Below are 14421 nucleotides of genomic sequence, written 5' to 3' on the forward strand. Positions count from 1 at the left end.
TTTATCTTGAACAGTATGGACTAGTGATTTTCTCCACTTCCTATTGCCCACCAGCTGCATGTATCAGCACAGCTAAATTTCAAACTGTCAGTCTTTGTAGCTTATACTTCTTCAGTTTTCAAATGAGATTGCTCTGGAGGATGGTGTCAACAGCCTTGATAAAGATAAGGCATATTACTTGCTCAGCTCACAGCCTCATCCACACAGCCAGTCATTTCATTATGGAAAACAAACAGATTACACAAATACGATTTACTGGTGCTAAGTTTGTGCTGACCATTCTGGTTTACTACAATGTTCTTCAGAGTTTGGGGGCAGTTTTCAAGAGGACTTGTGATTTTATCAGTTACATTCATCACATCCATAATACATAGTATAATTATCTGATAGACTATCACCAAGAGAGACCCACTGATTGAAAGACTTATTCTGATTGCTATCTAGCATTCTTTTTGTATCAGTGGCATTACAACCACTGTATAGTAATACACTGTGTATGAATTTTTTTTCCTTCTTTTGTCTGTCTGTTCCACACACCTGATTCATCCACTCTCTTTTCTTGGAGTTTTGTTTGTTTGTGTTTGGGTTTTTTTGTTTGTTATTTCATCCTATGAATTTGGGAACTTTGTTTTCCTTTCCCTTGGTACCAGGGGATTACTTGCCAGAGCAACTTGGTTTCCAATTGCAATGTCTTAGTACTGCCGCAAGGCATAGAACAGTGTTTTTCTGGAATACTTATTTACAGGTATACAGAGGGATCTGTGGTTTTGTATGGTTTCTGCTTTGCCAGCCTACAACTGTTCTGGTCTTCTCAGCTGTTCTTTGTAAAATTCTAGGAATAGAAGAACATTTTTCATATACTCAGAGCTGCTTTCCTTGCATTGGACTTTAATACATTCTTTTTCAGCTAATGCAGTCTGTTCCAGATATTTTTATAATCTATGTTTTTCTGAGCTTAGCTTTTATTATTACCTACATGTTCTATTGTTTTCATATTTGAAAATTTTGCATAAAGTTTGGGAAGAAATGCTCAGACCTATGGTGACTGGCTTTATCTTTCTCATCTAAGCAATCTAATCAAGATTTGAGATGTAGCTATATACAGTATTTCAAAACTGCCACCAGGTCACTTAGCTAAGAAAACTGCAAATATATTTGTCAGATTCATAATCTAGAGATATGCCAAATAAAGCAAGGTGCAGTATATTTTGATGTTAAAACAATTTAAAGATGATTTAATAATAGGAAGATGTAAATATAAAATTCCCAATCGATTTTAAGTTACAATTATTTGGCCTAAAATGGCTGCATAAAATTATTTGTTAGTGCAGATGGTACAAAAGTTCTACATATACCAGCTTGGGAGCATTCAGTAGTAAATTTGCAAGCATAGTTCATTATGCTGAGGTGATAACATTGAACTTGGATAGTAACAGGATAAAGAGAGACTTTCAGCAGATTCATGAAAATGTGTAGAGAAAGAGAAGCATGTTCTTGAATGGAAAATGAGTGTAACAAGAGCCACGAATCCAAAGCTGTGATCCATAGCATACAAATGAATATAGCAATCATTTTTGGAGGAAAACATAGTTCTTGCAGATTGTTTGATGAACTGCAGACATCGGCTTACTCATGTGTAGTAACAGAGAACCTAAATAAAATACATAGCAATCCCATAATTGCTAAATGGATGCTGTCTTCAACATAGCAAGAGACAAGAATACTAGCAAATCTAAGAAGGCTCTTTATTAGTGGAAATTAAATTGCACTTTACAGGTTGTCTTCAAATATCACCACCGTAGAGCAATACAGATACAAAGTTAAAAGGAATTAAAAACAAACAAACAAGAAAAGTTCAGAAATAGCTATACTATCTGTTCAGACTAGCAACACACATATTTTATTCTGTGTAATGACCTGCACAAAGTTGTGTAGTCACAAAAGTATCTGCAGAGGCAGAAGTTATTACAAACCAAATAGAATGACTAAAGATCACGCTTGCACTTCACATCTGCTGCTTGGGGAGCCAAAACTGTTCCACGTGCACACCTGGCTGGCTCAACTAGCAGTGATCCAAGGAGGAATGCTGAAGAAGTTGCCAAATGAGTTCATGCACTGTATCTTCTTTCTGGCACTCACTCTTGTCTTGTTCATGTTGTTTGAACAGCTATGGAGTGAATGCCAGTCCACACAGAGTGAGATCAGTCTTTTATGCTGAGCCATTGGCTCATGTATTTTTTAAATAAATGAAGACAATCAGGAATAGACCTACTTTTCAAATATGACTTCTAGTCATGTCAACATAATATATTAAGCATGTTTAAATTGGTGGTCTTTCATTAGGATGGAGCACAGTAAAAAGCACAGAGAAAGTCATTTGTATTTACCTTCACTTTTCAGCATGTATAAATATACTCAGAAAAAAATTAAGATTTTTCATCAGTGTGCACTGAACTCCATATGCAATGGAGCATATTTACTAGAACACTTATGGAAAAATGTACAGTTCAGCAGAAAAATAAATGTTAAAGTGTTTACAGGACAGTGAATTAGTAGCATAAGCATGAACTTTCAAATGATCCATTTATGTGTCAAAATGTGATGAATGGACATACACAATTAACATTTCCTGTACTCTGAAAGCCGTTAGTTACAATGAAAATAAATTGAATGTACATATCATTAGCTGTATTGACTAACATTGAAGCCAACCACCCAGAATGATGAATTCCAATATTTACAGATTCATGATGGAAAATGTGGAGGAGAAAAAAAAAAGAGAGAGAGAGAAATAAATATAAATTTCTTGTCTAATTCTCAAGGAGTGTGTTTTAATGTAGCTGTAAATGGATGCGTTATTGAATGTCTTATCAGTAATTATTTCAGTTGAACTGCTAAAGATAATTCTGTTATAATTCAGATCTGCAAGTGTTATGTGTTATTTCTTGGCAACTGCATTCTGTAGAAGCAAATGTGTTCCCCAAATGGCATGGTGTCGTAGCCTGTTTTGATAGGGTTTGTACGTTTTCCTGTAAGGTGACAAAATTGCAGAAGTAAGTATCTACAGATTCAATTATCTTATCATCTGCTAAACTTTCTTAAATATGATGGGTACACAGAATGAAATAGAGTACTACAATACAGTGAATAATTTACCATGAGCTGAGAAAATGTAGCCTAGATTTCTTAGCATAAATGCAAGCAGAAGATTGGTGTCTATGGAAAGCACACCCTTTTCTATTCAACTGAGAACATGCCTCATTTGGAAGCAATCTTTGGTAGCACTGGGGAACTGTGGAAGTGTGGAAATGAAAACAGATTACATTGTGTTAGTTAAAAAGAAAGAAAGGAGAAGGAAGAAGGATTTCTGCATGTCATTTGTAAGGACTTATGTAAAAAAGCATCAATAATACAAATGAAATATTTCTATTGTCCATTTGTAGTTAACTACATGTGGAGTAGTCCTACCAAATACATTTTCTGTCACTATGAGCAGTCAATAAAATGGAGTGACTTCCTTACTGATAACATCTGTAGAAATGTACTCTTTCTGTTGATGTATTCCTCTATGCCAAATTCAGGCTTTCAACTGCACAGTAATGAAACTTGGAACTTTAAAAATTAAATGGGAGAAGAGAAAGCCCTGAGGAGACCTTAGAGCTGTCTTCCAGTACCAGAAAGGTGCCTACAGGAAAACTGGAGAGGGACTTTTTATAAGGGCAAGTAGTAACAGGATGAGGGTAATGGTTTTAAACTGGAAAAGGATGAATTTAGATATCAGTAAGAAATTCTTTGCTGATGATGAGACACTGGAAAATGTTGCCCAGAGTTGTGGACGCCCCCTCTCTGGAAGCATTCAAGGCCAGTCTGGATGAGGCTTTGAGGAACCTGGTCTAGATGGAGGTGTCCCTGCCTATAGCAGAAGGGTTGAAATAGATGATCTTAAAGGTCCCTTCCAGCCCCAACCATTCTATGATTCTATGAAAGACTTTATATGACTGGATAAAAACTAGAAAATTGTCTTTTTTTCCTCCTTTTTTCTCTTGCAGGAAAAAAAATATCAAGTACAATGTTCACATTGTACATGCCGTTATATCTACTGTATGCCTTTCTCAGCAGAAGTTATGATGACGGGAGAATGGCACAAAGTGATGGCAGTGGCTGGAGTAAGAATTTTATTTCTTCAGACTGACAGTGAATTTCTGTTTTGGAGAGTTCGTTGACATTAACTTGTCACGTTACCATGTCAAGTTGGTCTCAATTTGCACTTGAAAATGTGGCTGTAACTTCAATTTCTCAGCACTTTGTAGTGATGATTGACAAACAGTTCTGTTCTAGTCAACCGACAGAAGCAGAAAATGTAAAAATGTTTCTTGCCTTAAAAATAGAATAGCAAAGGCAGTTGAAATCTTACCATCTAGACTTAAAAGGACATAGCAGACAGCAAGTGAAATAATGGTGATTAAGTATATGAAAGTAAACACTTCAGATTATTGTAATCTAACAAAATGAAAAAAAACAGAATGTTTCTTTTTTTTTTTTTTCTATAAGTCATGTTGAATTTCATTTCTTGGGCCATAGACTATAAAGAAAAAGACTATAGGGAAATTTGTAATATGGAATAACTGTTTTTCTTTATATTGGAAAAGTTTGTCATTTAAGACATTCATCTTCTACACTGTACTTGCTAGGAAGAAATGACTTTGGAATTGTATTCTACATACTTCCCTGAGTTTGTAATTCCAGTGCATTTTACTGAGCAACAGTGATGAATATTTCTTCCGCTTACACTCCTTATAGTCTAAGTTATTAAAATACAGGCTGCGAATTGCAGCTTTGCATCAGCCTACTAGTCTAATAGAAGACTGCCGATATTAAGATTTTCTTGAGGAGAGTTAATGAGTGTTAGATGGGTTTCTATTCACTTGATTTGTGTTTACAAAATAATTCAAATGTTTACTAAGTTTCATCATTTTAACAAAGTGCATATTGGGAAGAAAATATGTGAATGGTAAAGATTACTGATACAAGAAATTCTATTTCTAGTGAAACCTCTTTTATGTAGTAACATGGAATTTTAAAGTGTATTTTCACTCTTCTGTTATACATTTGATTTTACAGGAATGTCCTGCATCTTAGAGAATACCCAAGCTAAGTTCCTTGAGTTTTTGATCCAAGCTGTTTTTCTTTCGTTTCTAATTAATTAATTTTCCCATCATGTTCAGATCTTCACTAATTTTTTTTTTTTAATGAGAAAAGGCTAGTAGCATACCATTCCCTTTATTCTTAATCTATTTATATGTTCAAGAATAAATTCATGCCGCAAAGTTTCTGAAGATAATGCTGCCATCAGAAAGCAAAGCCTGTATAACTTTCCTTTTGACATCATCTTAAATACCTGTGCTAATTGTGCCTGCATAATGGTACAGTTCAGACTGCCTTGCATCTGTGACTTGCCTTTCTGATTATTAAAATCATCCTCAATCTTTTTTTTAAGACCTCGTTTCCTAGAGCTAATAGACACAATTGTTCAAGTCTGCACAACAAAGTGAAAACTGCTGGATTTCTACTGGAAGACAAGTGTTTGGTGCTCATTTCCTCTCTCCATAGACTGAGACATTACAAGCAGACTAATCAATTTAATGTGCAGTGTAAAAGCTGATTTGTTAGAGTTTCTTAATCAAAAATTTTGTGTTATCAAAATCACATACCATGTGCAATCTACATTTTTTTATATTGAGATTGTTATCCTTCAACTCAACTTGTAACCCCATTTTAAAAAGAAATCTGGTGACTTTGATGGGATATATTTTTCACAAATCCAGCTTGATTGGCATTATGTTATCCTGCTTTAGTTCTTAATTATAATCCTGTAGCATCCATTCCATTATTTTCAATATGATTGACGTTAAGCTGACAGATCTATAATTGCTTTCTTTAAAAGCTGAAACACATTTGCTGTGTGGGACTGGCAGTATTTCAAGAGTTAAGCAATGTTAACAGTGTGCAGAAAGCTCTGCATTTTTGGGTGTTTTGTATGCAAATTATCTTGATATGGTGATTTTTGAAGTATAATATTGCAACATTTTCTGATATTGCTACTAGGATGGAAAGAATAATGCGACATATATACATATATATATCTTCTTGGTTTGATATGGACAGAAAGTTGTTCTTTTTAATAAATATCATGTTTCATCTAATAAGTGAATCACCTAATGAGTCAATGCAATTCAATATTTCTTCTCCCAAGGAATGGATTTAAAGTCATCACTTACCACTTTAACTCTGCTAAATAACTATCTTACCAAGTGCCTATAGTTGCTACCTCCTTATTTACAGAAGTTTTATCAACGTACACTTTCTTTTGTTCCTGGATGACTTTTTTTTTTTTACCTTCTATTCCCTTCTAAGACTAATTTTTAACCATCTGTCTTTGATGACGGCATTGAGGCTCTGAGCAGCTAACACAATGCTTATTTGTTCTGGATTTCAAAAAGAGCTTTGGACTCTAGGCCCATATTCACGTTCTATTATTTTTAATGGGTATTAGAGGCATAGTTTCCTGCAAGGTTACTTCATATTTTAAAATATTTAGAACAGTCTTCTCACAAATAAATCAAATTTATGAAATTACGATGTCAAAGCTGCCCAGCTTTAGTGATGCTTCAAAGAAATCCAGTTTCAAGATGACATGCTGCATTTGTTCGCTTACCCATCCATTCTATAAAGGTTTATAAAGAGTGTTCATTTATTAAGATTGTTCAAAAAGCCATTTCCTTTATTATCCAGAGAAAAGTAAGTTGCACTGACAGAATTCAAGAGCCTAGATTCACCATGCAGGTAAACAATTATTCAAGAAATTGAATATTTTTCATCTTTTTTTTTTTTTTCCCATCCACATGCTGTAGAGCAAAATGCTACAGGTTATTTTGTTCAGAAACCCTTTCTCCTGTTTCACTTTGCTAAGGCTGTTCTTTTCAGATGATGTTTGGTCTTGCTATAATTTACTGAGTATCCTTTCTGAGTTAACACAAATATCAACACTGAAAGAGACATTCCATCATTAGGTATGAGTGCAAATTGAGCTAGGAGAGGCAACAGATACATTTGCTAGTATAGAAGACTGATTTTCTATGCTTAGATTCCTAGCTTGTTAGAAGACAAAATGAGTCTATAGCAACCGTTTTTATTTTCTTTTTTTCAACATTTATTAAATATGTCACTTAAACAATTTAAAAATAACAACAAAGTCTTTAAATGTTTTGGGATGTCGTAAACATAAAAAAACATTCTCATACTACATAGTTTCCTTATCTTCAACCAGGAAAGCTTCATCTTGTATACAACTTTTTTAGGCTGATTAATATTGCTTTCAGTTTGATCTAATTTATATATATATATTCAAAGTAGTAGCCCTGATACCACCTTTTCATGGAGATTTTCAACAATGTAAGTCAGTTTTAGCTGGCTTTCAGGAAAAAAAATCAGTTCTTTGTTCTTTATAGGATACAAGCAACTATAATGTTACTTTTTTATCATTATTGCCTGGAAAACAGGTGATTCAATGATTAGAAGAAAGCAGCAGAAGAAAAAAAAAAAAAGGAAAAAGAAAGACTTTCTTTTTCAATAAATGCTGTACATGAAAAAATAATGAACAACTAAATTTATTTAAAAATATTTATTACCTCAATCAGACAAAGAGGGAATAAATGAATAAATCACTGAAGCAGTGACATCTTTTCACTCCAGAGGTCCATATGAATGAGTACATATTAGCTACTGATATTTTTTCCGGTACAAAACTTGCAACACCAAAGTGATAATAAATTCTACATTTCATATTAAAATGTTTTTTTTCTCAAGATTCCCTTTGTTACAAAAATGTGTCTCTGTGTACACTGTGATTTTAATTGTCTCTGCTGTAGTGAGAACGATCATCGCTGCTAACCTGTATTATGCTGTATGCCTTGTCTGTAATATGTGAGGCCTGGAAAAGTATTTTCAGAATACCGGAGGTCTGCTCAGTGATGCACTGATCAATCCACTTCACATATTCCTAAAATATCTCTTCCATGTTTCTGAAGGAATAAAATAGTGAAATATGAGAGTCAGTGAAGGAGATATTTATTTGCAGTAATATATGTATTTGAGTATTCATGGAAGATGATTAGGTCTTTTTAGATAAGGACAGGCCTTAAAAAGGAGAAGGGGAAAATTTGATAACCACTTACTATGATAATCAGATTTACATTAATTTTAATTATTTAATTTAAAAAGTTTATTAAAAAAAAAAAAAAAAAGAAAAAACCATATGGGATAGATTAATTGTGAAAATTATGTCAAACCACAGAGGAAGTTTAGCCTGAAGAATGCAGGAAAAAAGAAAATCAAAAGATGTATCTCTCTTTCAACTTTAGCAGGGTTGTTCAGAATCCCAGATTCTCATAGGAAGCTGCAGCTACATTATCAAAAACAGCAATTCCCAAGCTTACATCTGAAGACAGATGGGGAGCTAATATCAACAGCCATCCTGTCAAGGACTGCTGGTCCATCTTCATTTTCAAAACGCAATTTCTGAGCTACTATAGCCTATTGAGCTTTTGGTGTCTTTTCAATTTCTCTGAGGCATTGGCCTTTCAGCCCAATTTGCAGTTGAAGTCTTTGCATCTCCTCTGTTGCTAAGCTCCCCAGGGCAATTGGTATTTCTTTTGGCGTTGCTGTAAATAAGTCAGTTGCTGTCTGCTGCAGCAGCTAGTTCATTAGTCTTCCTTCAAAGGCACAAGTCTGTTCTCTGTCCTCATTTCACAGATTGCTCAGCTGCACTTTGGGAATAAATGCTATGCATGCCACTTACAGTGTGGTTTCTGGTGTCACATTGTCATATTCCCATTTTTCCCCATCCCGAGGTCTTCCATCTTCTAGAAGGATACATTCTACCTCCTGCCCAATTGCAACCTGAGGTTAAGTCTTCTTTAGCACTGACTTGTTATAAAAAGAGCTGGAGTCACAATTGTTGATTCCCACAATTAACTGGGAATACTGTAGGAATGTGATAGTGCAGTCAATTTTCTTCCTTCAGTATGGATTTCTTAAAGACTCACTACTTCCCCATGATAGGCCTAGAAACAAAGTAGTGTTTTCTCAAAGGTGATGTTCAGTTTGGGTGCTCAGCTGCAAAAGGGTAGGAACAAAAGAAATTTACTTTGCTAAACTGTTAAAAGAATGAGTTTAAATTCTTCTAGAAAAGGAAAAGCTGGTTAGCCATGATAACTTGACCAGTGCATGCAGAACATATGAGTTCATGTAGTTCCTTCTTGTTATCTCAGCCATCCTCACAACTGTTGGGCATTTCAGTGCTGTAGTGAAGCAGCAGCTCCTAACTTTCTCTCAAAAAAGTATTGGTCAAATCTTAAGCCATTGCATATTTTGTAAATACAGCAGGGTGTTTGAGACTGATGGACACACTAGCATTACTTAATGTCAATAAAATTAAAGAGTATATATATATGGGTTAATATAGCTTACTTAATTATCCACAAAAATATAGTCTCACTTTAATTTCTACATATGTCTGATAGAGCAAGACCTTAAACAACTTGATAGGCTTAATTCATGCCTATCTTTCCATTATTAAGATATATTATTTAAGGTAATTCACCACAGTGGTTGAGCAGAGTGAGATAAACCTCATTGGTTGTGATGAATGGTTTGCCCAGTCCAATATGTTTTCTTCAGCAGCAGTACCCTCGTACTGGGAGCATCAAGCTTGGGCAGTGCTTTCCATTTGACCTGTACCTTGTCCCTCTCTTCCTTCTCTGCAGCATGAAGATGCCTATCCTTTTTAGGCTCCATGCTTTTAATCATTTTTTATGCCATTCCTTTCTAACTCTAGTGCATCATCATCTCTGCTTAAGGTCCTATTTTCCTGAGGCAGAAAAGACAATTTAGCAGTTCACTGTTTAAACACGAAGTCCCTTTATATGGCACAGTCCTGAGGATGACAGCAGTAATTCAGCAGGGCATATGAACCATATCTGGAGGAACAAAATCCATGTCCCTTGCTAATTCTATTCAATTTCCTCCAGACATAGATCAGGCCAAGGTCATTAATCTCTATTTTAATTGCTTTTCTTTCTCATTAACTCGTCTATGTTAGAAAGCTTGATTCATCCAGCTGTGGAGAAGGGACAATTAAAATCTTTTTGATGGTTATTGCCTAAAATCCAATCACAAGTAAAAAAAAAGTTTTTGAGCAGAAGAGGAAGGATTGCTCACATTAGACATTAATATTAAAAGTATTCCAAAAGAACAGCTTTGAGTATTTGATTTTTAAAACCTGGTAACTAGTGAATGAGTGTTTTGTATCTGTTATTTTTAAAAACAGAAGGATGCATGTCTTCTGTACTATTATGCTTATATTTTTTAGACTGTGTTTCCCATGAGCTTGCAATATCTATATCTTATGATTTGTCCAGCCAGATAAACAAATGTCCCTGTTTGAAATGGACATGATATATTTCTGGTTATTTCTTCAGTCTGTTGCAATAAGTAAGAGCTACTTAATAATGTTATTCAAGACAGGCTTTTCTTTTTTACTTTTCAGCAGGAGATTTAGAAGGAATAAACTGATATGTAGCAAGCATTCTAGTAAACCTTGACATGAAACTTCTACATTTTTTTCTGTCCTAGTTATCCTAGCAAAACTATTATATATTTTTTTTCCTCTCTGTTTTGTTTAATGCTAAAACACAGTTAATGATGAACTGTGATCATTTTAATAATCACTTCCAAATGTACTTCCTTCCATTAGAATATAGGCCCTGGTATTTGTATATCTGTAGTTGTATTTCTATTTTGCTGTGCATCTTTTCTATGTTGATAAGAAAAAATTCCTTGGTGTCACACCTCTTGAACTTTTGCTTTCAGGTCTACACCATTAAATTTATCTTCTTTCTTTATCCATCTCTTATAGTGGTTACAGTGATGTAAAGAGTAACAACACAAGGAAGCTGTGCTAAACAAATGCTGGCTAAAAGTTCAGGTACTGAAAAATCTGAAGATTTTTTTTTGGGAGTAAGTTTCTCTGTAGAAATATGATTTAAATTATTTTTTTTTCTAATATATTTTCATACTTATTTCATCAAATATCAAATGATAAAATCAAAGAAAATTTTTTTTTCATAATCCATATTTTATTTTTCCTAAAGTAATTCTCAGAAAATAGTGAGAATTTTTGCACTCGATTTTCTTTGCCTTGAAAATATAAGTAATAGAGCATGTAAGCTCAAACACTTAAGATTTTACAATTTTATAAGCAATGAGGTCTTTATATAAGATCTTTAATTACAACACAGGCTACAGCACTAATCTGCTGCTTGGATTATGGCTGAGTGCACACTATGTCACAACAAGCATGTACCCTGGATGACCTTAGCCTGAACGAATGCTAAACTCACAGATCTGTTTTGCTACATTTTGGCATCCAGCATTGTGTCAGTGTATAGAATTTGCTTCTGAAGAAGTACATCTTGTATATACTTTTCCTTTCCAAATTGTGCAAGGTCCAGGAAAGCCTCATGAGTGATGGCAGATTTTTCTGCACACAGGTATGCGCTCTGTGTCACTCTCCATTAGACACTGCAGATAGTATGTGGTGTCTCTCAGACTTTTGGCAAGGTCAAAACATACTCAGCTAAAGAGAAATTCATTAGGAGGACCGGATTAATCATTAGAAAAGGCATTTTCTGGTGATTTAGGTTTATTTCAAAGATTTGGATTGATTTCCTCTTCCGTTTCCTTCTCTCCTGTGGAGTAAAGTAATGACAGTCAAGAGAGTCATATCCTTTTCTCTTAGCTTGATATTTCCATCTTTTGCAGTGCCTATACACATACAATAATGTGAACAAAGCAGCATACATCTCCAGAGGTCCATTGTCTGTTTTACAAATCATCAACGCCATTTTTTTCCTGCTTATATTATGACTGAGCCTGGCTACACTCCTCTGTATTTGATTACTTAAGTACAGAAAGGAAACTGAAATTTTGTTGGAGAAGTCCTTTAACACATCTGCATGTTTTCCAAAAGACAAAACTCACTTTCTGAAGTTAATATTCCCTTTAGGCAACTTGTGATCCATAGATTATGGACACAAAATGCTGTAGATGCTCTTCTGAAACCTTTAGAGCTTACAGAGCCTGTATGTGCTTATTCTAAAGAAATAATTATGGTTTGTCCTTAGGAGTTTTGTGACCTCCACACAGAAGAAACTTTCTACTGAAATGTTACCACTTCTCTTGATCACTGTACATTTTTGGAAAAATCATTATGATTATGTAGCATGCAATGTTACAGTTTTGCTATCACACTAAGAGCTCTATGAAAAGTATCTGGTGTTCGTTAAATAATATCATATTTTATTTTTATACTTGTCCATGGTGTCAGAGAAAAACTGCCACAAAACCAACATATCTATGAACAGTAGAAAAATGCTATCTTTGGTATCAGAAGCTTCAAATTCAGTTCCCAATGATACTGTTAGCTGAGTAAGTATTAAAAGATCAGCTAAACTCCCTTTTAAATGATAAAATAGCAACAGTGCTTACTTCATGCATAAAACACTTCATGATCTATTGAGCAGAGGCCCTAAAAAAAAAATATATATATATAAAAAACAAAAACACAATGAAATTATTTTTTATGTGTTAACTATTGTTTTAGTATATCTGAAAATATATGCTCTATTCATTTAATGCAAGGGCAAGTCAAAAACATTAGATACCTGCATTTCATATATGTCTTCAGAAATAAGCTTTTTCCCCCTCCTCTTTAATTGTAATTTATTTTTATTTCAAATTATACTGTCCCAGAGTGTAAGTATATATTGTACTTAGCATACCTCTTTGTTTTGGTCTTTCCATGAGAATATTTAAAAGAAAGTGCACTTGACTGTGACACAATAAAGAGTATGTGGGGAAAAAAACCCGAAATTTGCATAAAAACAATTACAATATTATTGGCTTTTCTATAACATAAGTCTTGACTACTTGTATGAGGCTGCTGAATCACGGCCTGAACTTTGATTGATCACCTGAGGCGAGCAATGAGTCAGCCACGGGAGCACAGGTGAAGGCAATTCACCTGTGCTGCAGGAAGGGGTGGAGCCTGGCTCCACCTCTCCTAGACCCATTTAAGAGCTGACTGCCAGTGGGGAAGGATCTCTCTGGAGATCTGCTCCATCAGGAGTTCATCTTGTGAGCCCAGGACAGGATGAGTGACTTTCTCTTATTTCTCCAATATAAATTATATTAGCCAAGCTCCTGGATATGTATCTGTACCATCTGTATATCCATTGATTAAACAACTACTGTACTGTACTAGTTATCTACCTGTTCTGGCATTCTCCACAATAACTTTCATAACTGTTGGCTAGCTTTCAATATGCTTAGTAGAGAGACATGGCTCTTAGTGCAAATCAAGTTTGTATAAATTTCATGAGATAGGTTACTAATTAGGAGGCAAAAAATCTTGTTTGCAAAACAATAAAACAAATCTCAAGCTTTTTAGGCACCAAAGAATCAACTTGAAAACAAGCTGTTGTGTTCTAATCACAGAAAAATTCTCAGCTGAGGTTTCTGCAGATGGATATTAGATACTAAAAGTATTCAGCCACAAGATATAAATCTATTGTCAATCTGGCTCTGCTAGTTCCCATACCATGAAAATAAATTTTCCCTCAAAAAACCTTTTCTCTTGTAAAAAACACCATTGATATAAGCAGGTTTGCAATGTGTTTTGGCATATTCTTGGCCAGGCAGTTTCTCCAAAGAACAGAAACTGATCTCTTCAAGGTATTTTGTATGAAAGGTGAAGAAACAAGGAGACTTGTTTTGGATGGAACAAGCAGTCCTAGGACAGAAATGTTATACAGGAAACAAATGTTTCAGATTGGGATGCTCTGGAAATATCAAGAACAGTTCCTTTCAGTTTTTGGGAGACATTAATCTGAGCAGAACATTTAACTGAATTTAATATTCTTATTGCTGCTTCCAGTACATTGACTTGTAGTGGAAACTGAGAAGGGATAATAAATGTTATGAGTCAGAAGTTGAAAGAGGTTAATGCAGAACAGATTCTATCACAGTTAACAGACCATCCCTACCCATCAGTCCATGCCGTGCATAATTTTGTTTACCACTGTGTCATATCCCCTCCACCAAATGTTGCTTTTTCCACACCAAGGATTTCTTTCTGATCTGGTTGTACTTCATGTGTACGTCATTCCAATTATACCATTTATATCTTTCTCTCAGCATGAGAAAGAAAGGAGGATGAGACCTGAACTCTATTCAAGTTGTCAGTGAATCACAGACTTATATAGTGGTGTAATGATGTTCTCTGTTTTATTGTCTTCTCCTTTC

Source organism: Meleagris gallopavo, chromosome 4 (genome assembly GCF_905368555.1).
Source record: "Meleagris gallopavo chromosome 4, MGAL_WU_HG_1.1, whole genome shotgun sequence".
Taxonomy (NCBI): domain Eukaryota; kingdom Metazoa; phylum Chordata; class Aves; order Galliformes; family Phasianidae; genus Meleagris; species Meleagris gallopavo.